At 40.6% G+C, this 26655-nt stretch overlaps 1 protein-coding gene across 3 annotated transcripts in view; it reads left to right on the top strand.

Moving 5' to 3' along the window:
• The window catches only part of MYO3B (myosin IIIB), a 2253613-nt gene that overhangs the window by 598035 nt on the left and 1628923 nt on the right, over positions 1-26655 (top strand). Inside the window, exons 1-2 of one of the 3 annotated variants that reach the window (XM_085645332.1) lie at positions 6448-6527; positions 6956-7025. The exons of 1 other annotated variant lie outside the window; for it this stretch is intronic. The gene's annotated coding sequence lies outside the window, so the exon portion shown is untranslated. Of the gene's footprint in view, positions 1-6414; positions 6528-6955; positions 7026-26655 lie in introns of those variants that run through there. One more of the 3 variants, XM_085645331.1, reaches the window with a different exon arrangement.

Here is a 26655-nt window from a genome sequence, read left to right as displayed (position 1 = left end):
TTTGGATATTATTGTTTTTGGTTCCTTTGTTTTTGACTTCTTCCTAACTCGCTCAAGAAAAGAGGACTACTTGCGGTCAGATAGGTCCTTATATGGTTGGCCTGACCTGATTGGATTATTCTGTTTTATCGTTCTCCCCATTGGCCAGTAGTTTTCTCCTGCAGCCTTCTGGGGAGTGTAGTTTTTCACTTATCTTGCTGCTGTTTGAATAAACGCAAGAAAAGAAAGCATAATACTCGCCTCCGTGTCTTTAATGAAATTAAGACTTTCCGTCGTAACTTATTAGGAAAATCTACATTGCAAACCAAAGTGTGGTACAATCTGTATATTTACTGCAAAGTACTTATCACTTTCCTGCGCCAGGCTTGCTTGGTTCTAGGAAATAAAATAACTAAAAGAATATTTTTGATACAAAAACAATTTGTCTGAAGTCCAGTCTTTGAGTGTGTGAATTCATTTGCTGACTGAGTGTGTACAACAAATGCTTAACACTGTCCTCTGATACTGCCTTACTGCTCGACCCCAGTACCACAAATAGAGAGTGAGGTGTTATATAACTTTACCTTTGCCTACCTTTGGGATCCACTGGACTCTGTGCACTCTATACCTCACTTTGGTATAGTATATGCAGAGCCTGCTTACACCCCCCCTTAGTTGAACCATTAATAGCAGTAAGTTTACCTACGGAAAATTAGGCACCCCACAAATATTCATCGTTCAGCTGAAGTTCAATAACACAGCCTCACATTGGCACTGGAGTCAGAAGCTTTTTTCAGGCAAGGAGAGGAAGGAAACTGATGAACTCCTTGGATTTATTTTGCCTTGCATTTAACCATGAAGCTGGATGAGTGGAGTGACGAGTATGATAATAAAATAAATACAGCCCTATACAGCATTCCGGTCACTGGTCTAGACCCATGAAAGTCTGCATTGTATATAGCTTGTTTTTACACACTATTGCATGCAATGTTGCTTATAGGTAACGTAATTTAAGATAGAAACAAGTGGCTACATCTAGAATTCAAAAATGCTATGTAGAACTGTTAAATGGATCTATCTTTCTAGATTTCTATATTTCCCTTCCACTTAAATCCTTTGAAAAGACGGAACAAACAAAATGACCCAAAGACGTGATATACTTGAAGACAACCACATTTCTTCATTTAATTGTAGTGTTTTTTTTTAATTCATCTAACAATATGTAGTTGAGTTTCTGACAAAAGACCTGAGGCATACATGAAATTAGCACCAGAAAAATACAGTGGCAGCAATAGCAAATTAATTTTATTTCCCTAACACTACTTGGAAACCATCCAGACTGTACCAAAGCATTTGTGAAATACTAGTTACAAATGTGGCCAGAGCGATCACAAGTGGCTGAGATAAATGTAAGCGTTCCATTCATCTCCTTGTTGCCTGTTGAAGTTGACACTCATTGAGAGCAAGCAATGGATCCTCAACCACATGTACCGCCAAATGAAAGAGAGCTTTCCATGCATGGATGGAGCCAAAGACTGAAACCTTGGTGTGGAAAGGAGCAGAGTCCAAGCCACTGCTTTTTGAATGCCCTCCAAATGTAAGTAAATTTCCATCCACCGGGTAGCTATTTGCTGATGAGAAGCTGCCTTGCGGTGTGGGCAAGGGGCAAAGAAGACTGATAATACAAATTAATGTGTGGAGCTGCAGAGTGAAAGAGGAGATAGCCATTTCAAGGCAGAGGTGCATGAAAAAACTTTGATAATACACGCAAGATGGCGCCCGTAATAGCATAGTGAATCACTAACCCTCCTCTCCTCTCTCTAGATCGGAACTAACACAGTGATTGAACATCACATAAAAGAGAGTCTGCAGGAAACACGTCTTGTATCTGTACGAGCATTGAAAAAGGCAAGATGTATATATATATATATAATGTTTCTATTTTATACAATAATACCTAACTCTTAACTATCTAAAACTTAAATATTGTTGAATCATAATATCGTTTTTAAGTGCTTGAATGTATTATTTATTGCAAATTTTATATTTTTTCTTTGAATATTCAAAGGGTTTTTATATTTTTCAATATATTTATTATGTTATAATTTAAATATAAATAGGTAGGTTTCTTTTATATAGATTTTATTTTTTCGGCCGGGATTACGTTGGGTAGTGTATTAAATATATTTATATAGTAAAAAATATATTTATAAATGTTTGTATTTTTTCAATTTTTTTTATTTCTTAGTCTTTATGTTTGTTATGTATCATTCGGATTGTGGTTATTTTAGGGTTTGGGTGGGTAGTTTAAATGACATATAAACATTTAGATATTTTTTTTAAATGAAATATAAACATTTATTTACATAATTTATTGTTCTAGTTTTTGTTTAGTGCTTACTGAATAATTGTTTTAAAATTTGTTTTAGAAACTTCAAAAAGATTTTTTATAATTCATTTCTTTGAATCTGTTATGTTTATTTATTTGAAGGGTTATTGATAATTTTGAGTGTGTAATTTCGTTATTTAATTGTATAAATATTTTTGGGAGATTTCATAATTTAAACACATGATTATATTATCATTAATAATATAATTCAGGATGTTGTAAGTCGATTTTTACATTTTGCTTATGAAATTTTCATTTAATTTGTGTTTTTAATATTTTTTATATGTTTATATTATTTCTCATTGTGTTTTTGGGTGTTTTAGGGTTTGGTTAAGTAGTGCATTACATCTTTAATTTTATTTAGAATTTTTAATTTTGTTTTGTAAAAATAATGTTACGTATGATTTTGTTAATTTTTATATACATTCATGTAATATTTTGTTGGGTTTTTGCATTCTACAGGAGTTTAGGCAGGCAGCGTACGAACTGTTTCATTGTAATTACATTTCTAATTTTTGATTTTGTAATTTTAATTTAATTGATTTTTTATGACTTTTCTATATGTTATTTGGGTAGTGTAATATAGCGCATTATTAACATATTTTCATCTTTAATTATAATTCCTAAAATCGTAATGTGTTTTATATTTTTTTTTAACGTTTTCTGGGGGTTGATTGATGGGTGTTGCAATGTTTTGATAATTAATTTTCAGGGTACAGGTCTGGGTATTGCACAGGGTTAGTGATTCATTTTTAGGATGCAGGAATGGGTGTGGCCCCAGGTTACTGGTTCGTTTTTAGGATGCCAGTTTGGGTATTGCACTGGGTTACTGATACATTTTTCGGTATTATTTTTTGCAGTGCATGGATGGGTTTTACACCAGCTTACTGATTCGTTTTTAGGGTGCAGGGATGGGTGTTACATCACGTTACTGTTTCATTTTTAGGGCGCAGGGATGGGTTTTATACCGAGTTACTAATCTGTTTTTAGAATACAAGGATGTGTTTTTCACCAGATTAATGATTCGTGTAGTGCGCCGGTGTGGGTATTGCATAAGTTTACTAATGAGGTTTTAGGGCTCATGGACATATGTTACCCTGGGTTTCTGACTAGTTATTAGGGTGCTGGTAAGGATATTTCACTGCTTTACTAAGTTGTTTATAGGGTGCAGGGATGGGTACTGCACTGGTTTAATAGGTTTTTGGACACAGTGATTGGTATTGCACGTGGTTACTGACTAGTTTTTAGAGCACAGGGATGGGTGTTAAGCCATTTAAGAAACTAAACTTTAGGGCGATGTTAGTAAGGAGTTTTTAGTGCACAGGAAGTTGTAGAGAATAGAGGTGGGAAGGTCTTTTTATGGCTCAGGATTGTGTAGCTATAGTGGTAGGAAAGTGTTTTTTTTGTTTAATCAATTACTTAGAATCAGTTATGTTTATTTATTTTTAAGGTTATTGATGACTTTGAGTGTGTAATTTTGTTATTTAATTGTATACATATTTTTGGAGATATAATTTAAAGATGTGATTATATTATTCATAATTCAGATTACTCTCTTTTATTATGGTATGGGTGAGTAGTGTTTATTTTTTTTAATTATAAGTAGATTTTTACATTTTGGTTTTGAAATTTTAATCAAATTTGTTTTTTTGTTATGTTTTATATTTTGTTTGTATTATTTCTCATTGGGTTTTTAGGTATTATAGGGTTTGGTTGAGTAGGCATTTTACTGTTGGAGTTTTGCAGTCTTGTTGATTAATACAAATGGAGTAGAGTGTAACCTGATTATGTACACTGCCTAACCTCTGTTAAACATTATGTTATATATATATATATTTATATATATACACTCCACTTCCGATTCCCAAATAGAAAACAGGGACTGGGCTTCCACAAGTTCGTCTGCGTTTTATTTTTCCGCTGTTATGCATTTCGACATTACTGCCTTGCTCACACAACAAGCATTTTTGCATTAGCACATTAAAATACTGGAACTACCGGTCACATCGATTCATGATTTGACAGCCACAGAAAACAGACTTAACACCCATCTCTTGCATCAGGAAATCTTTGCAATTAGTAAATCTCCCCCAGAAATTGATGAAGACTGTTTATATTGCAAAATAAATATTGACATTCAAAACAGTCTCTGGGTGCTCATTTTCTATTATTGATCATTCTGACATAATAACACCATGATTAGTTAGCCAATTTCTTTAACCGCTTCCAAATGGGAATCAAAGTTAAAATCGCCATATCAGTTCCTCGGTTTGCGACTTAAGGTGCGTGTGCATTGTACCAACATCCCCCAGCGTGACACCCTAATGGCTATTAGCCCTCACTGAAGAAGAGTGGTTATCCCCAACCCCTATCTCGTTCATTATGGACTGTGCCACCATTGCACTGACCGAATTTCTTTTTGAGTTTAAGAAACAACTCTTTTACCAATCCCAGGGTACTTTCATGAGAAGTATCTTCGCCCGAGCGTGGTTTGTCTTTACATGGCCGCCTTCGAGGAGGATGTTGTCAATCACTCAAAGAACCCTTACACTGACAATTTGAAACTGTGGAAAAGGTTCATTGATGATTTCTTTATCCTCTGGAAGGGTGACCTTTCCACCTGCGAAGAGTTCTGTTAGTGACTTAATACACAACATGAACATCTTAGGTTCACACACACTATTTCAAACACAAGCATACCATTCTTAGATTTGAATGTAAGACTGACCGACACAGAGCTCAGCACGACCCTGTATAAAAAACCAACAGACAGGAATAGTTTGCTATTATATAGCAGTCACCACCCGAAAGCCCTAAAAGACAATCTGCCGTTTGGACAGTTTCTCCGGATCAGGAGAAACTGTAGTTCCCTCACTGACAACAAGACCGAGGCCCAAACTCTAGCATCCAACCTGAGACAAAAGGAATATCCCCACCGCCAAATCATGAACTCTTTAAAAAGAGCAAGAAATAACCCTTGTGAGACCTTACTAGAGGTTACGACCAAAGATCACACAGATACCCTGACATGTGTCACATCGTTTACACCAGCTTCCACACTGATCAATGGTAGTATCAAGAAACACTGGGGGATCTTACTGACAGGAGACCTATGCATGCCACCACCTAGGTGGTGGCATGCATAACAGACTGCGAACAGACTACCACTACCAAAGAGATAAGCCTCACTAACATGTTCACATGGAAAATGACACGGCACACCAACTGCAACATGTCCCACTGCATATACCTAGTCATCTGCCCTTGTAATATGAAGTGCATAGGGATGACACTGAGGACAGTGAAAACTCGCATCACTGAGCACAAGAGTAGTATACGATGCCAACGAGTTAATACCAAGATGTATACACACTACAAGGAATTGAACCACTCTCCAGAGTCACTGCGTTGGTTGGTGCTTGAAGCCCACCCTAGAATCACACAAAGGGCGTTGTTCAGAATAAAACAAAGATGGATAGATCGCCTTTCTTCAGATAGACAAGGTCTCAATGAAGATATACCATGGGCGTTGCTCACTGATAGATAACTAGGCCCTGTAATAACAATGAGAAAATGGAACACCTGTTTGTTTGGTGAAAACTCTTTAGTTCAGTTTCTCCCATACTTACATCCTTATGGGTTGATACAATAAGTGAACTACTGTATATAAGATATGAGCCTGCAACTCCATCTGTCTCTATTCACTTGGTGGTGACACAGTATAATGGTCTCAGGCCCCCTACTATCAACATTCTTGCATATGAGTCATATATGTCGAGATACACTTCACTTACTTAATAACACCAACTGGAAATAATGGCCACTAGAGATCACTGGTTTTGACTTGAACTCTTAACACTCGTAAACGCATTTCAGCATTTAGCCCAAAAACGTTGATTTAAAGTGGAAAGACGTGAATCCATGCAATTAGTAACCTTTCGTGCACACTACAATATGGCAGCTGCACAATGCTAAGCTGGCGCTACAGCAGACTTGAGTACGTTGATCACGTGCTGTGACCGACGCAACCCGGAAACCAGCCCCGCCCCAGCTCGAGACGCTGGTGAGTATTTCAGCGCCCCCAACGCGGGCAGCTGTCTACATCCCGGTGCGGGCGGAGCGGGGAAGTTTTTGACGGCTCACATCCTGGAGCCTAATGGTGAGTCGTGATAGTGCCATATGGTTTTTAACCTGCTATCACCGATGTTCGAGCAGGTAAGATGTGGACTATGTGTCCTCGCACCCCGTAACCAATGCGCCCCTCTGACTTGCAGCGCTGGCGATCGAGTCATGGGTGCGAGGGGATGGGGGGCCAATTACTGACCACAAATTGGGTACTAATCAACCTTGGTACCAGCCCAGTGCGGGCAGACTCATTGGCCTTACGCACCTGCCCATTTTTGAAAACAGTGACCTCCGGTAGAGCGCTTGCGATAAGGATTGTGTGTTTTGATACTGACTTTCTTAGATCGCGTACCGTCCCATACACGCACGTACAACATCAGGGATATTAGGGTCTCATCAGTCTCTGCCCCATTTGGTTACACACTGTTGCCTCTAATTATTATCTTTATGTTAATTTCATAGGACGTAACAAATGTATTAGTCCAGTTTTCCCGCCGGTAGCTGACAGAGGCGATACTTGATTTACTATTAGGTGAGTGAATTCAGACAGCCACCCACACACTAATCGTTGGTATAAAGAGAGAAGCTTTTATCTAACTCAGTCTTCTGATTTTTATAGATTTGTAAATAGTTTTTATGCAGTCTTTAACTATAACACTATCTTTGTTTAGAGATACCGCACTATAAGTAGGTTATGATCCCACACACCTACTCCCCGTCACTATTCCTTTGATGTGTGACACCACTGCACTTTGTTTCTGTGAATTGACCACAAATGCATTGTTTGACAGTCACTACTGTGCATGAACATGGAGAGAGAGAGTTGTCTTGACCACGAGCATCATCGATTGATAGAGATGCGATTACGTACAATTAATTGGATATACATTTTCTTATATCCCTCTCCTAGGTTGCTCTGAGATACTGTGGGTACTTGACTCACAACGTTGTGATGTAGTAGGTAATCAACACCCACCACATAGTGTAGATAGTCCTAACACTAGGTCCTGATGAATTGCCATGGATCCTTCTGACCCAACAGCATGAAACATGTTGACCCACAGAGTTGAGCATAGTTTAACTGAATCATAGTTTTCAGATAGCTGCCACTCTTTTCCATGTTTTTAACCAGGTGGATAGCCAGTCTGAATAAAAGTAATTTATGGACTATCTAACTTGTTTTAACCACTTCTCACCAACATCTACACTGCACAGGGCCCCTTACCCCCACTGCACCATACGGCTAGGAACAAAAGATCTCCGCTAAAGAGCCCCTTAATGGGAGCCTGTCGGGTATTGCAGCGCCGACCCCACGAGGAGCAGGCCCATATGATGAAGCATGACACCCAGCAGGCTGGGTGTGTGAGGGTCCTAGTTCCAACAGGAGGAATTCCCCTCCTTCCACAACTATCCGGTTGCGGTTTTAAAGCTTTATTCGACATTTGTCATAAAAGCATTCCCCTATCCCTAATACAATAAATACTACATATAAAAAATACTTCTAAAAATACATATTAAACATGAAATGTCGAATAAATACATAATAAGAATACAAGTACTTCAATTTATCAGATTTCTTAAAATATAGATTTTTCTATAAATAAAATACAATAATCCATATGGCAAAGTGCAAGATTAGGAATATACATAATTTCATTACGATGCAATTGCCATAAGTGAACGAGTACGAATTAACCATGACCAAGCCAGAAATTTTGCTACCCCAACCACAAGCAATATGGAACAATCTGTTTCAAGTATCCTTAGGGCTACGGATTGGCTGCGGGTTCCCAAACTAGAGCACACAGGTTTTAACCATTTACGTCTGGGGGACGAGTACAATGGGCAACAGAACAAAAGATGGGAAATGTGCTCAATTTGTTCATTACAGTGGTGGCAATGTTCATCCCATGCTGGGGACCAGTGCTTCTTAAACGCATTCACCGGGAGTGTACCTATGCGAAATTGAAAATAAAGTTTTCTATCATAGGGTTTTTCAATAATATCCCAAAAAATTTCGCAAGAAGGGTACATTTTTATGTCTAAGAAGCGAGATGTTAGGCTTGTGCTTGTGCCGTCACTAAACATTGTAAGATATACCATTTCCCAATATAGATCTTTCAGCTTTGCCTTCGTAGGAAAGCAGGTTACGTCTTTGGTGTCCCATAGATGATTCAAGTTCAATTTTATAAGGAGTCCCCGGAGCTCCCTTAGCCATGGGATAGTATGGAAACGGTCGAATTTAATAACGTCCGTCAGTGCCGCCGCATAATGGCTTAATTCTGGGGTCACCATAATCCGTCTCCAATATAGAAGAGGGCGTAGCCTCGCTATGTCCTCTATTCCTTTTCTTCCCATATCCAATTTTAGTGGGATTGTGGGTGTGCTTTGGGGGACCATCACAATCCCTCTTAAAAACCTGTTTTCTGCTCGGCCCAGTTCTCTCAAATTAGAAAACCCCCATAATTCAGAGCCATATAAGCAAGCCCCCAGTACTTTCATAGAATATATTTCCAACACACAGTTTACTGGCTTTGTCAGCGAGGAGCGGTGTTTTAGGGTAATTGCGCCTGCTAGCTGCCTAAACTTTAGTAAAGTTGTGGTTATGTGTGGTTTCCAACTCATTTTTCCTTGTAGAGTGATACCTAGGTAAGAGAAAGAGTCCACCCTTTCTAAGGGTGTACCTTTATATTTTATTACACCTTTGAAGGTGGACTGCTGGTTGAGGCACATGAATTTTGTTTTGGAGGTGTTCAGTTCAAGGCCCCTCTCGTCACAAAATATACCAAAGGCATCAACCACTTTTTGAAGCCCACTGGGGGTGCGGGAAAGTAAGAGCGTGTCATCCGCGAACATGAGGACAGGTACACGAGAGCCTGCGATTACTGGGGCGTCACTAGCAATCTTCTCTAGATGCTCAACGATGCCATTTATATAAATTGAGAAGAGAGTCGGTGCTAGGACACACCCTTGCCTCACCCCACGTTCTACCGGAAAGGGATCAGTTACTTCTCCTTGCTTGCCCCACCTTATTCTTGCAAAATTATTTTCGTGGAGACGAACAAGGAGCGTAAGCAATTCCTGGCTTAAGCCCACGTCCGCCAAGGTCTGCCAGAGTTTTTCTCTGGGGACCAAGTCGAAAGCGGCTTTTAGGTCCACAAAAACTGCATACAATGTCCCCTTCTTTAGAGTAACGTTTCTCCAGTAGATGGTTAAAAAGTGGAGGACTTGATCAACGCTGCTAGTTAGAGGGCGAAATCCAGCTTGATAAGATGACAAGATATTATTTTCGTTGATCCATTGCTGCAGTTTATTTTGGACTAATCGGCCCATTAGTTTTTGTGCTGTATCAATCAGACTAATGGGTCTATAATTTTTGGCCAGGGTTCTATCACCTTTCTTGAATATGGGAATAATTTCGGCTCCCTTCCATGAGGCAGGCACTTTCCCTCCCATTGCCACCGCATTAGCCAGCATTGCAAAATAGGTACACCAGGAATTACGATCCGATAAAAATATATCAGCCGGAATTCCATCCATGCCTGGAGCTTTGCCCCCAGCCACACAATCCAGTACAATACTCACATCCTTTTCAACAAATATTGGAGATTTGTAGAAGACTTGTGGAGGCGGACAACCAATGATAAATATGGGATTACAAGCATACTGTGGTTGGAAGTATTCCACCCAATTGCTTTTCGAAACATGGTTCGTAGGATGGAGTGCTGTGCCACCCTTTTCCCATTTTACTGTGGTCCAGAAGCGCTTAGAATCCTTGGAGGCACACGCCTCCTTGAGTTCGCGCCAACATTCCTCATCCCAACGCTTCTTTGCCAGTTTTTGGACCTGTCTATACTGGTTTCTCGCCAACCTTACTGCTGTTGCATTTCCTGTTCTCAGTTCCACGCTAAGGTTATCTCGTGCTATCCTGCAACTCCTGTCATACCACCCTTTACTCTCTTGGACTTTTTTCTTTTTATTTGAGGCTACTGTTTTGACAAAGAAACTTTGAATTTTCGAAAATAGTTTCTCGTGAGCAGCAATCATGTAGTCTGTAAAATCAGTCCTCCCATAATGGCACTTAATCTTGAATACCTCAGTCACCACTAATTCCTTTAGAGTCTCTAGATTGACAACATCTTCTAAGAGCATACTCCACTTCAGGTGGCGAAGATTGTTTGAGCTTACAAGATCTTGCGTCACCATTTGGTTCCCTCTTGGAAGATCGGACATTTCATGGTAGGGATGGAGTGTCAGGCACAGTGGATTGTGATCACTTTCTATTTTGTCTTTCACTTCCATATCCACCAATTTATCCCAAGCCCTTACGTCCAGTAGTATATAATCTATTCTGCTGGCTGCTCGACCGTTATCGAATGTATTTTTCCCCGTTAAATCAGAGGATGCCCGTCCATTTACTGCTCTGAGCCCTCTTGATAGACAAAGACTCTTCAGTTGGATTGCTACTGTGCTCCATTTTCTAATTGCTGGGATATCCAGTTGGGGAATTCTCCACTTGGTATCCTCATCTTCGGCCAGGGTCCTATCCTCTTCGCCCAAAGGTTCGAAGGTGGTGTTAAAATCCCCGCCTATTATTACATGGGGTAGCACTGGTAGCATTTCAATATAGTGCTCGAGGGTCGTTAGGGTCTCTGATGGTTTACCCCTACCAACTCCCCTGGAATAGAGATTGAACAGGGCTAGTTGTTGACCATTTTGCCAACTAATGTCAAGAGCTATAATATCATTAGAGGGTATAGACCTTTGTTTAACTGAGCAATTCAATGTTTGACGTACCCAAATTAACAGGCCCCCAGAGTGTCGACCCACTCGGTTTCTTATGGCTGGGACATGAAAGTTCAAATACCCTTGCCGGAAAATTGGGGAGAGCGCCCAAGTTTCTTGCAACATTATTATATCGTAAAGGTCGATAAAATCGACCCAATCTGGGATGTTTAGCTTGTTTGTAATGCCAGCTATATTCCAAGAAATAATAGATAATGGCAATATGTCCAGTTGGTGCTGAATCTGATCAATATCAGAAGTGTATATTCGATCTTCGAGTTCTATACCTGGCGCTAAGTCACCATTCAATATTGGTGGATTCTCAATTACCTCTAGTGTTCTTTTTTGCCCCATCCAAACTCTACTTAGATCCTCTGGGGAGGGAGTGGGGGATGCCTTAGAGACCGGGGTCAATTTATCTAATACAGGCTCATTAGAAATAAGAGTCCTATCATGTCCCTGGTGCAGCTGGATTTCAGGAGCGACAGGAAAAGCACATGCGAGTCAATCACACTCGTTTAGGTCAGATAGCGCGGACTAGTGGTTATCCAACCTTAACCCCCACTCGTATAATGGGTCAGTCCTGGCCCTTCTATTTCCCACAACTGTCCACTTTGTTCTCAATATGCTAGGTTTAGCTACTAGTCCTCTTCTACTATAGAAGAAATCCAGTGTCAGTGGTATTATTTCTGCTGTTCTAAGTTGTGGAGGGAAGATGTTCCGTAGGACATCAGATAAAACTTCAGGGCCCTTAAAATTCAAAACCACACAATCCCCTTGAAATTTCTTTGCCTTAGTGCCTATCCACTTAACCCTTCTTGCTATGAGCAGATCATCAGATAATATTTCCTTACCCCAGGGGGATATGTGCATGTTATTGCTAAGCCACTGCAAAGCCTTATTTCGTAAGGAGTCCGAGGACTCGATCTGCCCTATTTTCAGCGTTGGTGTGTTTGCAAGTACTAGAATCAAGGGGGAAGCTTCAACGATTAATTCAACTGGGCCAGTTTCTGGATTAAGAGTCTCAGAGGCAGTATTGCCTACTGGTTGTACTGTTTCTAATGTTGAGGCGGTATTAGGAGTCTCACCATGTCCAGAGCAGGCTTGATGAATATGGTCAGGTGGAATTTGTAGGCCTGTATTTATAATTCCCCCAAGTGTTTTCCCTGCAGCCTCTATATGTTCAAATTTGGTTATTATTAGGTTTGATATTTCCCCCACCCCCTCATTGGTTTTTCTTAGGAGGGTCTCTAATTTATTAACTTTATTAGCTAAGTGGTCTACTTTTGATATAAGAGGTTTCATTAACCCTGATAATTTGGACTCCAGTGTTCCCATGAGCTTATTTAAAAAGGTATCCTCCCAATCTACACTTTCGTTCTCTTCTTTCCTTATCCCTTCTTCCACCCTTTTCTTTGCTCTTCTTGGTGGGGTTACAGATTTAGTTTTACAGGAACGTAGGCCACCTCTTCTAGGAGGTACCTTAGTAATCCCTTTTTTAGCTCTTGGTGCAGGGACAGGAGTGGGAGGAGTGTTGCTCTCTGGATCTAGCTCCACAATTGTGTCAGATTTATTTGGCTCTTCTAGGATGAGTAGATCAACAAAGGGATCAAGTTGTTGGACAATAGAAGCCGTGGATACATTTATTGTGGAAGAATCATAGGGGTCCTCAATCGGGTCGATGGTGGTGATTTCATCTCTAGCAGACTGGAATATCCCTGATTGGTTAATTTGGGCACAAGGTGGGGAATCCATAAGTCCCAGGGAAGACCTCCGATCATTATTAATCTTTGCCACTACCTGGACCAAATAATTGTCCATTGTGTTTGCCAGGGTGACAGGTGTTTTTTGTCTCGACATTATGATCAGTCAAACCTGAGCAGAAATGCCCTGATGGTAAATATAATAAGTCAATTACACTTTGAATATGAATATATATCGTCTTACCACAGGTGAATTTGAGGTTAGGGGAAAGAGGGCTGGCCCAGTCCAGTCTCTCACAGTCTAGAACGGGCTAAAACGGGCCCGCCCTTGGCCCGGGCTTCGCCCGGCGTCCCGCTCGCGTCCCGCGAGACGGGGGTGACAACAATTTTATGCGCCTCCTGGCGCTCGATTGACGCGGTCAGCGTCGCCGGGAATGCTGGGAAATGTAGTTTTGGCAAGCCGCAGCACCGCGCTCCGCTCAGCGGTCCGACCCACAGATGGAACAAGGGTCAGGCGGCGGGAGACGAGTGGGCGAAGACTCGGCTTCCTCAGATGCTTGTTCTAGGCAGCAGGAGTACTTTAGCAGCAGATAGGTTTCTGAAAGGTTCCCCCAACTATCCAGAGCAGCACACACTTGAGCGCTGACTGACATTGATCTCTCTCCTCCGTTTAACCACAAGAGGAACTTCATACCCTTTTTTCTGACGATATGACTGGGCATGTATGCTGGACCTCCTTCTCCTAAAAAGCCCTTTTGTCCCTCCTTATTTGATTCATTGTACCACAGAAACATAAATATCATCAATAAATAAACTTGAGGAAATTAAAATTGAAATACAACCTGAACTTAGTATAAATGACCAGGGGTAGTCCTTTCAAAATTACCGTATAGAATGATTTACCAGAGTGCTGTAGTGCAAAGTGCTAATATTGCAATATTTCCAAGCCTCTGCCGAATTCCTCATAAGCTTGCACTAGGGTTTATCCCCTAACTGGGTTGCCCCGCCACAAATTCTTTAATAAAGTGCAAGTGCAATATTTATGGTTACTAGGTCATCAATCAATTTAGAGCAAGATGCCTCAAGCCAAGTGGCTTATAAAGTGTAACCTTAATAAAGTGCAAGTGCTCTGAGTTCATCACCTATATATAAAATGTGCAGGCGCATGCTCTTCATGAATATACCCTTACGAGTAGAGTTGTAGGGGGATAAAGTGCAATTGCTATTATTTAAAATGTCATCGTTCCCTCAGAATTTTTTATTTTTGGTTTTACTAACTTCCACTATACTACTCACAAATGTAATCCTCCTTCTATTCAAGTCATTGACAAATTAACAATTAGCACACTTGATCACAATTAATAAACGACCAGCTTAGTTCTCTCATACACTTGTGAGAAGAACAGACATGTGATAACTAAGTAAAAGTTACATTTACTCCTACACTTCATGTTCCTTTGTCATTCCTGGTCTCCTAAAATAAAAAATGAATAAATAAATAACAAAACATTGGTTCCCAAAGGGCTCAATTTTCTACCTCAACATATATTCTCATACAATGTAGTTTCCTGCTAAGGTTAAAAACCGGAAGTATGGATACCTCTAGGGTCCTGAATGTACAAATAAATCCTCCTCCGAGTTAAGACCTGACAGGATTTTGGTATTGAATAGCAGTATATATCTCGACTCTAGCTGTCGCATCTGTTGCTCTTGGTTACCTACCCTTCTCATTCTTAATACTTGATCAATTGCAAAGTACGACAGGTCATTCGCATTTCCCTTATGGACTTAATTGATATGCCTGGCAACAGGATAGCTTCTATCGTTGTTTTTGACTGTCCTCAGGTGCTGCAATATTCTTATATGCACTATGTGTATAGTACTGCCCACATACATTTTTGGACATGTGCATTGCAATATGTACACCACCAAATCACTTTTACAGTTCAGGACACTTCTGATGTTCCATGAGCTTATCATTAAAGGCGATATGACTTGCTTCTCATTGCGGCCAAATTTACAGGCTTTGCATTTTAAACAACCTGGACTAGCTTTATGCGATCCCTTAATACTTCCAATCTCCGGACTATTGTTCACCAAATCCTGTCTCATAGTCCTTGCTTTTTTAAAAGTGATTAGTGGTCTACGAGGATTGTGGTGTTCAGTATGGGGTACCTTTTCACTAGGTGCCAGTGTCTACTCAAGCAGTCTCTCGCTCTGGCATGGTAGGCACTGTACCCAGTGATCATACATATTTCGTTCTTGCTTCTCCTGTTGTCAACTCCTATTGACTCATTAAGATAAAGTAGTGTTTCCCTCTTGATCTTATTCACTTTGGTTAACGCTTGATCTAGTACTTGTGTACTGTAACCTTGCTGGGTGAATCTCTCTGTAAGATTCCTCTGGGCTTCCGTCAACGCTGACACCTCACTACAGTTTCTTTTCATTCTGAGGTGTTCAGCATAGGGGATGCTGTTTTTTAGTTTCTGGGGATGGAAACTTCAGGCGAGCAGTATGAAGTTAACTGCCATGGGTTTTCTGTATGTACAAGTGTGTAAAGTGTTGTTCTTTACATAGACTTCTAGGTCTAGGAAACAAAGTCTTGTTCTGCTTATTGTATCAGTAAATCGAAGATTCAATGAGTTGTCATTCAGTTTCAGAACAAATTGTTCAGCTGATTCCTTGGTCCCTTCCCATACTAGAAACAGATCATTGATAAATCTTGTCCATACAATAATGTTCTCCATTCTATTCCCTGGCATGCTCGTTCTGGAGCACCTGTTCCTCCCACCAGCCCATATGCAAATTAGCATAGCTGGGGGCAAAGCAGGTGCCCATGGCCGTTCCTCTCATCTGTTTAAATGTATTGCTACCATACATGAAGACGTTATTCTCCAAACACAGCCTTCCCATCTCCGCCAGCATCCCTGAGTATTGATACAATGTATTGGATCGTTTGTTGAGGTAGTGTCTCATTTATCACAGCCCATCATCATGTACTATACTAGTATATAAAGATGTTATGTCAAGTGTGATCAGAAAGAATGAGTCCTTCCACAAGATATTCTGAATCTTTCTCAAGAAGTCCCTTGTGTCTTGTATGTAGGCTGGGAGTTCTTTAGCGAACTCTTGTAGAAAATGGTCAAGGTATCTAGATGTGGGTTTGAATATACTGCCTATAGCCGAAATGATGGGTCTACCAGACAGGACCTCTTTATTCTTAAGTACTTTGAGAATGAGATACATGATGGGCGTGACTGGATTATCTATTTTCAGGTACAAATACTCTCCCTGAGAGATCATGCCTAAGCCTCTCAACCTTGCCAGGTCTTTATTGTATTTATTTTTCACCTCTAGGAGAGGCTATGAGGCACCTTTTGATAGCATCTGGTGTCCCTTAGCTGGGACTTTGCTTCCTCATTGTACATACTAAGGGGCCAAAGTACTACATTGCCTCCTTTATCTGATTGGCGGACTACTATGTCGTTCCTGTTCTTAATCTTGTTCATAACCAGGGCATTTTTCTTATCATAGTGGTTACCACCCTTCATAAATCCCTCACTCGATTATATAGATAGCGCCTTTAAATCTTTCACAACCAATTCAGAAAAAACATCTATCGAGTCTTTTGGTACATTGGGGATAAAAACAGATTTAGGTTTAAATGGTGTTTTAATGCTCTCATAAATGTCCAATCCTAAGGTACCGGCAGTTTCTCCTATGGTTCCTGGTAAGATCATTCCCTCACTTTCCCTCTCCAGTTGATTCAAGTCATGCAGGCAGTTTAGGTCACAACCTTCTAAGTTAAAAGCGTCCTCCGGATCTGATTGCCTTTCAACTGATCGTTCTGCTCTGTTGGAGAAAAATTTCCTTAATTTAAATTTTCTAATACATTTTTAAAAATCAATGTGAGTTTGACTATATTTGAAGTTAGTTCTTGTACTATAAGGCCGCCCTAATGAAAGTATATTTTTCCCTTCATCTGTTAGTTCCAGGTTCGTCAAGTTAATTATTGTCGCTGTGTCACCATTCACTCGTGCTGGTAGGGTTACTCTGACACCTGAGCGTAGTTCCATGCCCTCCCCTCCGGGCTTTGCGTTTCCTTGGAAATTTCTTCCTTTCCATTGTAGTTTTTGTCTAGTAATCAAAGTCCTGTCCAAACGTAAAAAATGCAGCTCTTCAATAACTGGGGGGGAGGGGGGTCTTGCGGGTCCCTATTTGTGTTTGAGCACCCGGCCCCATCCTCTGATTCAGTATCTGGTTCCGAGCTCATGTTGGAGCTGCGTGGTGGAGTTATTTCTCGTGCGCGGTTCGGCAGCGGTAAGCTGGCGAGTGAGAATTGGCATCCCCAGCATGATCTTCGGTTGCTAGGACAGAACCTGGTGACCATTCACAGTGAGAAAACTGCAGCTTGAGTGGAAAATCTAATTGAGCGGCAGCAAAGAAGCAGCGCCCTCTGGCGGGCCGCATAGTGCCATTTGTGCTGATTTTGCAGCGCAGAACAAGCTCATGGTGCTAAAAATCAGCTGTGATGTGCCGATTCTGCCCACTCAAGGGACTCTGTGGAATCTTGCGGAGCTCTCATGTAACTCTGTGGAATTCAGAGGAGTGAAACTCCATGAGTTCCACAGAATTGAATGTGGTAATGAATCTTATTCCTGCCTAGTGCCATCCTTATCAATCAATCAATTGGGGAATTGTAAGCACGCTACACACCCGTGAGGTTCTCAAGACGCTGGGGGGGTGAGCAGCTCTGTTCAGTCGAAGAGCCAGGTCTTGAGCGCCTTCCTGAAGATGTTCGGGTTGTCTTAAAAGTAGGGCAAAACGGAAAGCAGTAAAACAAGCAGAAAAGGCAAAACAGAAGGCAGAAAACGAGCTGAAAAGGTAAAACAGTGCAGAAAAATAAGCAGGAAAGGCAAAACAGAGCAGAAGGGAGCAAAACAGAGGGCTTTAAAATGAGCAGCCAAGGAAAAAACAACGCAGAAAAGGCAAATCAGAGAACCGAAAATGAGCAGACAATGCAAAACATAGGACAGAAAAACAAACAGAAAAGGCAAAATAGAGCAGAAGAGGGCAAAACAGAGGGCAGAAAATGATTTTAAAAAGGCAAAACGGAAGGCAGAAAACGAGCAGAAAGGAAAAACAGAGGGCAGGAAAACAAGCAGCAAAGACAACACAGAGGGCAGAAAAAGAGGGCAAAAAAAGACAAATCAGAGCAAATGACGGCAAAACAGAGGGCAGAAAAACAAGCAGTAAAGACAAGACAGAAGGCAGAAAAACAAGCAGAAAAGGCAAAACAGAGGGCAGAAAAACAAGCTGAAAAGGGAAAACAGAGGGCAGAAAATGAGCAGAAAGGGCAAAACAGGACAGAAAAGCAAGCTGAAAAGATAAAACAGAGAATAGGAGGGCAAAACAGAGGGCAGAAAAATGAGCAGTAAAGGCAAAATGGAGGGCAGAAAAAACTAGTAGAAAAAGCAAAACAGAGGGCAGAAAAACAAGCAGGAAGGGCAAAACAGAGGGCAGAAAAATAAGCAGAAAAGGCAAAACAAAGCAAGAAACACGCAGAGGAGGCACACACAGAAGGCAGGCAGCAGAGGGTAGAGGACTGCGAGTAAGCTGGACAGGAGAACTGTCGCGAGGGATGGAACAAAGACCTGCTTAATTTTTACAGAAATGTAACCTCAACGGGAAACACTTATATATACCTACATAGCAGGTACCGAGGAATATGAGGGCATCTCCACCAAACAAAGTAGCACTTGCTTCATTTGGTAAAGAGGAAGTACCCTTGTTTGATGGAGATTCAGTTTTTTGTACTCTTGTTGTTTTCTCTGTAGGAGTATTTATGTTAGCACAGGTTTCGGGTGAAGATGCACGAGGAACAATCACATTACCGAAACACACACAAGGTCACTGGATAGATTTCCTCCTGGTCCATTAGGCAGCTGTAGTGTAGAACATGTACTAGTTATTGCCCAACGAGGTAGCACTTATTAATTAACCAGTGTAAAGTGCTCCTGTTGGGTAGACGTTTTCTGCAAAACTGTGCCTTTTGTTTAATATAGGGGCAGGTGGGGTTCCGTTCTGGCCCAATCAATCACAGAGCTACAGACACACCTATTCAGCCCCTCTCCCATACACTCACAGACCCACACAGCCAATAACATATCCATACAGCCACTAACACACCCACTAACACACCCATTCACAGACCCATTGAAATACCCACAAAACCACTCATTCCCACTAACAGACCCATGCAGCCACTCACACACCCACTTACAGATCCATACAGCTATTTACACACCCACTCACAAAGGTTACAGGTTACAGTTAGGAAATAAAATTAAAAAGCTTCGAAATTCACTGAAAAAAACATAGATTACAGAGATGTTATAGTTAAGAAATTGAATGGAAAAAAACTTTAAAAGTCACTGAAAAAAAACAAAGGTTACCGGGACATTATAGTTAGGAAATATCATTTTTTTAAACGTAGAAATTCACTACAAAAACCAACGGTTACAGGAACGTTATATGTTGGGGCTTATTATGATGTCAGTGAAATCACTTCTGCCCGACACCATCTCGGTCATGGGACTGATGACACCCGGTCGGCAGTCCCGACCGTCTCATTAGGATTTGAGTGAACACTGTTCGGTCGCATTCATATATTTCACGATGGGAGCATGCATTACGCCCTGAAACCGGCCGTAATGCATGCTCCCATAGTGAAATGGGAGGTGCGGTTAATCCCTGCACCCGGTGGCAGGCACCTCAAGGTGCATGGATCGCCCTTCAGCCTCCAACTGGAGACCGAGCACCAAAGGGGGCCCTGTTGGGGGCTCCCAAACATGCTTCCAACATGGTTTCCATGTCAGACAGAAAGGCATGGTAACCATGTCAGAAACCGTGATCGTAATTTCAAGGGCGGAAAGACCCAGTCTTGAGATTACTTGCTGGCTTCTGACTGGCGGACGGGCTCTCTGAGCCTGTGTGAAGCCAGCTGGAATGACCGGCTGGTTTACTTTCCGACCGCCTCCAACTTAATGAGGCGGTCGAAAAGTAAACTGACCGTCCCATTACGATGCGGCCCTAAAGACTCTGACTAAAGGTCGAAGCCTTTACAGGCCGAAACGTAATCGGCCCCTTAGTCTCAGATTTACAAAAACATAGAAATTCAGCTGTTATAGTTACCTGAGCTAACTATAAATTACACCTACTGCACTGCTTATGACCTCACATATTACATCACTCAGGTCAGTGACATAACTAATGACATCGCTTATGACATCTCAAATGAAATCAATGATGGCTTACCTTGACTTGTAAGATCACTAGCCTTTTAAACATAGAAGAGTGGGTAAAAGCTGCTATGGTCAGAACTGGCCAACTTAGCCTTTCCCCTTTACACAATTCACAATATTACATAACTTTAAATAGAGTTTTGTAGACTAAACGTTCAAACCATACTTGTGATGGAAAATTCACCTGCAAATTTTTTTTCCACAGGAAAATGCTTCCATTAACACTTTTTTGGTGGAACCTTTGACTGCTGGATAAGCTGTGCAAAAACCACAAACTTCACAAACTTTAAAATTAGGAACATCATAAACCTCTGCGAACAGACATACATTCACACAACCCTAACCTCAACTTAGATATTCACAAATGTTGGTTTTCCAATTGTTATCAAAAGTACTTTAACTCACCTTTGGTAGCTAGTCAGAGTGCAAGTCTTAATTTTGCTTTTGAAAGGTGATGTGGGTGTAAGAAGCAAAATACACATTTCAAAGCAGTTACAGCACCAACCAATCTAATAATTAAAAATATAGGGCAAGATTCACAGATCCATTACGCTAACTTGTGCAAAACATGTCAGCTAGAATCAGGAGCCAAATATATTTTGTTCTCAAATAGAACTTAAATCTATGGCAAACATGCTATTTATGGACTACGTTTCTAGTTTAAACAAGCATTTGCATTGCAATAGGTCTCGCATTTGTGAGATTGTAAGCTTTTGGCATTGTAAATGGCAATGCTGTTTATTTATCTGTTTTGATAATTAACACATAAATAAAAAGGCATTGTCATTTACAATGTCAATAGCTCAAACTCTTGTAAATGCGAGACCTATTGCATTCCAAAGAAGCGGTTGCCATTGTCCCGGGCTGCTTGGAAAGTGAAAGCACGCATGGTGCAGTGAATGTTGCAGGAAAGCATGTTGTGCCTGCAGTAGGAGAAACACATTAAAGAAAATAGTGCTTACAGACTAAAATAAGAAGTACCATGTAACAACCAAAGTAGAAGGGCCTGTCCTCATGGGAGGTTACAAATGAAGACAAGGCGGTGTTAAGGAGGGACTAACAAGCCTATTAACGAATAAGAAGCCAGCATTTACGAAGGACAATGACACAAGCCAATGACAAATATGGGTGGACAGTGGGCGGGGCTTCAAGTCCATACTCCAAAACAGCATGCCTCGCAGAGAAGTGCATGCGCTGCCCAGGCTTGACCTAAAAAGTAAACAGTACCCATCTAGTCGTTTTAAAACCTAAAACTAACCAAGTATACTGTCTCAAACATATTCCATATTCAGCAGAAAACGAGACATGCAACCATCTGCAGCCCATTCTGGCGTGCTCTAGCAAATGGATTACTTGGCTGTTGTTAGGCAACTACCAATGATTTCCAAAGATCATACTGCTACAACTGGCAACATTACCCAACATTAAAAGTGCAAATGCGCCCAGACAAAGAGAAAAGCAGTTTGGACTTTTATGAATTCTCTCCTCTAACCAGATATTATTTAATGCCATCAAGATGCAACGTTGTTTCCCTCTACAGTCATCTTGACAAGATGTTTAACCCCCAGTTCATAAGTTTCTGGCCTCTCATCCGAAGGCTGGTTAAAGTTATACCCATGTTACAAATCTCAGTTCATTAAGCGTGTGCTGGAATTCTGTCTTCTCCCTATTTTGGACACCAGCCCAACATATGGCAAAACTGCACTGCTTAATTCACAAATTACTATAGAACTAATATTCCACCACTAGTTTATAATATTCGTAACCACTAAAGTTCATATAGCACTATCTTCCCATAAGAAACTTCATAAGCCTTGAGACCTGTATTATTATATCTACAGGTTTAAGAGTACCAATTTATCAGATTGTCTGTAATTTCATGATTGTAGTTCACAGAGCATAAGAGTTATATTCGGAGTTTCTAGGAAAGAAAATGCTTCATTAGCAAATTCTGGACTCCATTAAAATACCTTGGTACATGCCCTCAGAAGAGCCCAAATGTTTAAAAACATATTTATATGTAGATACCTAAGGAACATGTGCACCTGTAGATACAGTTGGAGCACATACACATTGAAATTTCAAGCACAAAAGATAAAAGAGCTTTTTCCCAACTGTGAGGTTACATCTGTTATTCTCTGATATCTGGCCTCCAATGATCATGACCTTAAAATGAGCACTGGAAAAAGAAGTATCATAACAGGATGCTACAACACCAAGAAAGACCGAGTTTATGTAACTTACACTGAATGAACCCAGACAGTATTATTTCTCCTTTTTGACAGCCAAGGCAGAACACGCCTCAGTTGGCTTCACTTTATGCTGTCACACAAATGCTAACATGACAAAACCCTATGCAGATTCCTGTGAGAATCAGATTGATAGTGTCACTAGGGAAGAAGCCTGTAGCCTCAAGGCCTGTTTCATGATTGGCCCTGGTGGCATATCAAAGTTGAGATTTCAGCCCAAAAACCATATTGACGCTCCATTCATTAAACAGGTTATATCTTGCCAAATAGGCTTTCTCAAACAAGAACAACAAGCTGACATGACATATCGGATACTGAAAGTCACAAGGGCTTCAGACAAACTGTGGACACACGACTTTTGGCCTCCAATAGTCAGGTTCATGAGAATTTGTAGTAAATTCAAAGATCTACCTGGGTTTTCTCAAAATTTAAGGCAAGACTGTGGGGCAGAGCATGGGCTCCCAAATGATAAATTACCACCACTAGCCAAATGCTGCATCGCAGACGAACATACTGAGGGTATGTATTTAGCACCAAGCTAGGTGGAAATATGTCACCCTCTAACCCCAGTAGCAAAATTGCTTATGTATATGTTAAAGAGTAGAGGCTAGGCACTCATCTTAGTTCAACTCCATAGTTGGTATTTATAGGCTCTGAAACTTTGCCATTCCTAGGAAGTCTGATGTGCAATCAAATGTAACGATAACCCTTGCTAACGATAACATATTAGCCAATTTGAGGGACTGCAACCCAACATTTTAATTGTTTTGTTCTATCCACCTTATTAAAGCTTTTAATTAAAAATGGAGTGAAAAGAGTTTGACAGCTGCACAGTATGAAGAACCATGCTGCATTCAAAGAGCCATGATCCAATATATAATATCCTTCTCTTCAGTATTATAATAGCTTATCGTACTTATGATATTACAGAATGGGAAGCGTGTGAGTCTTGCGATTGCTTTTACAAATTCCCTTTGACTCTTCAGTGAGCAATCTTGATTTTAGAAAATGTTACTACACTTTAGCCTGAAAACGTTGGTGTGGACATTCTCTAACACAGTTTCATGAAAGATCCCACTGTTGACTGTTAACTCCATATTGTACTGATCCAGCCACCTAACAGAGAACACTACAAACAGAGATGTGGAAACATCCAAGATTCTGCCCATTGTGGGGCCTACCATGTGCAGCTAGATGATTGGAACACTAGCAGTCTGCATGGACCACTTATGCAGGTGCTCCCTGTTAGCTATTTGCAATCATAAGTGTTTCTGAACGGTTTTAGCAATATTGCCCTAAGAAAATGTGTAACAAAAAGGGGAAATAGGTTCAGGGCAGTACACAGGACCTTAATATTTGAAACAACACAGGGATATACTTCCTAAACTGATATGGGCTACATATGCAGACTTACAAGGTGGATTCAGTGAATAAGCGACAATTTTAACTGTACTCAGTTCACATACAGGTATGGTTTTAAATGGCACTTTTCAGAATTAACTGAAGTCAGTGACGCAAAACAGTAGAAAGAAAAATCGAACTACACTTTATTGACACACACATATTTCTTAAGACATACAACATAGATCTTTACGAATTGCTGCAAAATATTATGATCTTACTAAAATTATGAAACAAATTTAGCTGCTGGGTCCCTAGGCTATAATACTTATTAAAGGTCCTAAATTACACCATGCCACTGTTACTACTATAATTAGGAGACAACATATGAACAGAAGGCAAAAATGCTACACTCCTTAAAACACAAAATGCACTCAGGAAAACTTAAATACATTTAACCCTCTGAACATGCTTTAGGTTGTGCTTGGCTGATTTCTGTCCTTGTATATAAAACCTCTACTTAAATAAAAAGTAAGTCATCGAACTACACGATAACATATTTCAACGACAGAAGCTTCTAGAAATCAGCATTAATGTGAAAAAAATAGTGGATGGTGTGAAGGTTCTTAGTCGACGCACTCATGAGAGGGCTGACTTTGTGAAGAATCTAAAGGTTCTATCGCACCCTCCACCAGGATTCGAAGCTTACACCTAACGAGCGGTGCGATTACCCAGTAATTAACCGTAGCCTGAGGGTAGGAAAATGCATCAAACTAGGAACCATATCCACTTAGAACAAGCTATTCTTCAGTCGAGAGAAAAAAGCAAAGAGGTGTTAAAAAGACGGATATGGGCAAAAAACGAGTATGACTCCCGACATTCTGCAAACCCAAAGAAGCCATGCTAAATTTTGCATCAGATTGAAAGGAAGAACGGCAATATTTATTACAAGCATTTGCAATGCAATAGGGCTCACATTACGCAAGACCTATTGCTTTGCAAATATTAGGCATCACGACAACGGGAGAGGGTGGCAGCACGGACAACGGGAGTGCGAAGGCACGGTGGGCATCAAAACAACGGGGGGGGGTTATTTGAAGGCACTGGCAACGGGAGGGCGTGAGACACGGACAACAGGAGGGGGGAGAAGGCAAGCACAATGGGAGGAAAGGGGGAAGGCATGGACAACAGGAGGGGGGGAGAAGGCACGAACAATGAGAGGGAGGGGTGGAGTAAAGAAGGCACCAAAGCACATTGTGCCTGCAGTAGGACAGCCGTCATTGTCATGCCATCTTAGGAGCGAAGTAAAAGGTCCAGTCCTTATGAGCGGTAACTAATGGAGACAGGGCGTCACTGAGGCGGGACTAACAAGCCTCATAATGAATCGGAAGCCAGCGTTTACCAAGGACATTGACAAAAGCCAATTACAAATATGGGAGGAGAGTGTGTGAGGCTTCAATTCAATTCAATTCAATATGGGAGGAGAGTGTGTGAGGCTTCCACCGCATACTCGACTAAAGCATGCCTCGCAAAGTGAGCAGTGCATGTGTGCTGACGCTAGGCTCGACCTAAAAAAGAAGAACAAAAGGGAGTTAATTTTTTTTACTTTAAGCACAGTTACTTATCAATGTGGACCAATTAAAAAAGCTTTCAAATCACTTTGAGATTTTGAAGTAAATCGGGTAAATATTCTATCTTCCCTTAATGCATTCTAGGCAGTTATTGAAAGGTAGTTGAGAAAATGGGTGTTACTATTGTAGGGCAGAGTGTGGACATGGGGAATCTTGGGAACATCAAAGCATGATAATCCATATGTGCGGTGCTTTCTGCTACCTAGCAAAGTAGCGCAATTGTCTTTGTCTGTAATATGCTGCCCTCAGGATAAGCATTACCAAATCAACTACCTCAAGATACTGCTCTATATTTGAACGACAGTACCTTTCTCAGTGCGGCGAGATCTCATAACAGAATGCCTCTTATCAAAAGCTTTACTGACTTGTCGTTATTTCGTTTAACATCAATAAGTGATCCAGGACCTTATTCTTTAAAATATATGAACATTTCTTGTACTGATTGAAACTTGGATAACAGTTATTACATCCCCAACTATTGTAAATGCAATTTTGTCTGCCTATAAATTAACTAACAGCCACTGTGATATTGTCAGAAGAGATGGGATAGCAATTAATGTGAGGCACTACCTGTTGGTAGAATAATTTAGTATGTTGGATGATCAATATGCTAATAAGATGTACTCACCTCTAAAATCATTTTATGGCAGCTGATACAAAAAGTTTTTCTTTTTCATTATTCAAGTCATTTATCCATCCACATTACCTGGGGAAAGACATCACGCCTTGGGAGAGTTGCTAAAATAAGCTGTTGCTTCTCTTTCATGACAAAATACATGTGTTGTAGCGTTAACAAGCTAAAACCATTTTAATGTTGTCAATCATTTGACTATCCTATTCCTATCTCAATTTACCCTGTGCTACCTGTGAAACCTCCTTGGTCTTCCGATGGATCTTGTTCTGTGCTGAAAGGGACTGGGATACTCAGAGTATAGGCAATTATCAAATAAGGACCGGGAATAAGATAATTGCTACATATAATTTTTGACTCATCTCACTCAGGAAACCCACGAGTGTTGCAAACTATACAAATTAATTTACCCACTAACAAATAATGAGTCAGAATCCACAGAGTTTAGTTTAAATCTCAAAATTTTAGTATTTCAAAAGATATCTTTAAGTAAATAACATACAATCCTAAATTAAGCT

This window comes from Triturus cristatus, chromosome 3_1 (assembly GCF_964204655.1).
Source record: "Triturus cristatus chromosome 3_1, aTriCri1.1, whole genome shotgun sequence".
NCBI classification, from domain to species: domain Eukaryota; kingdom Metazoa; phylum Chordata; class Amphibia; order Caudata; family Salamandridae; genus Triturus; species Triturus cristatus.
This window is presented reverse-complemented; position numbering and strand designations above follow the sequence as displayed.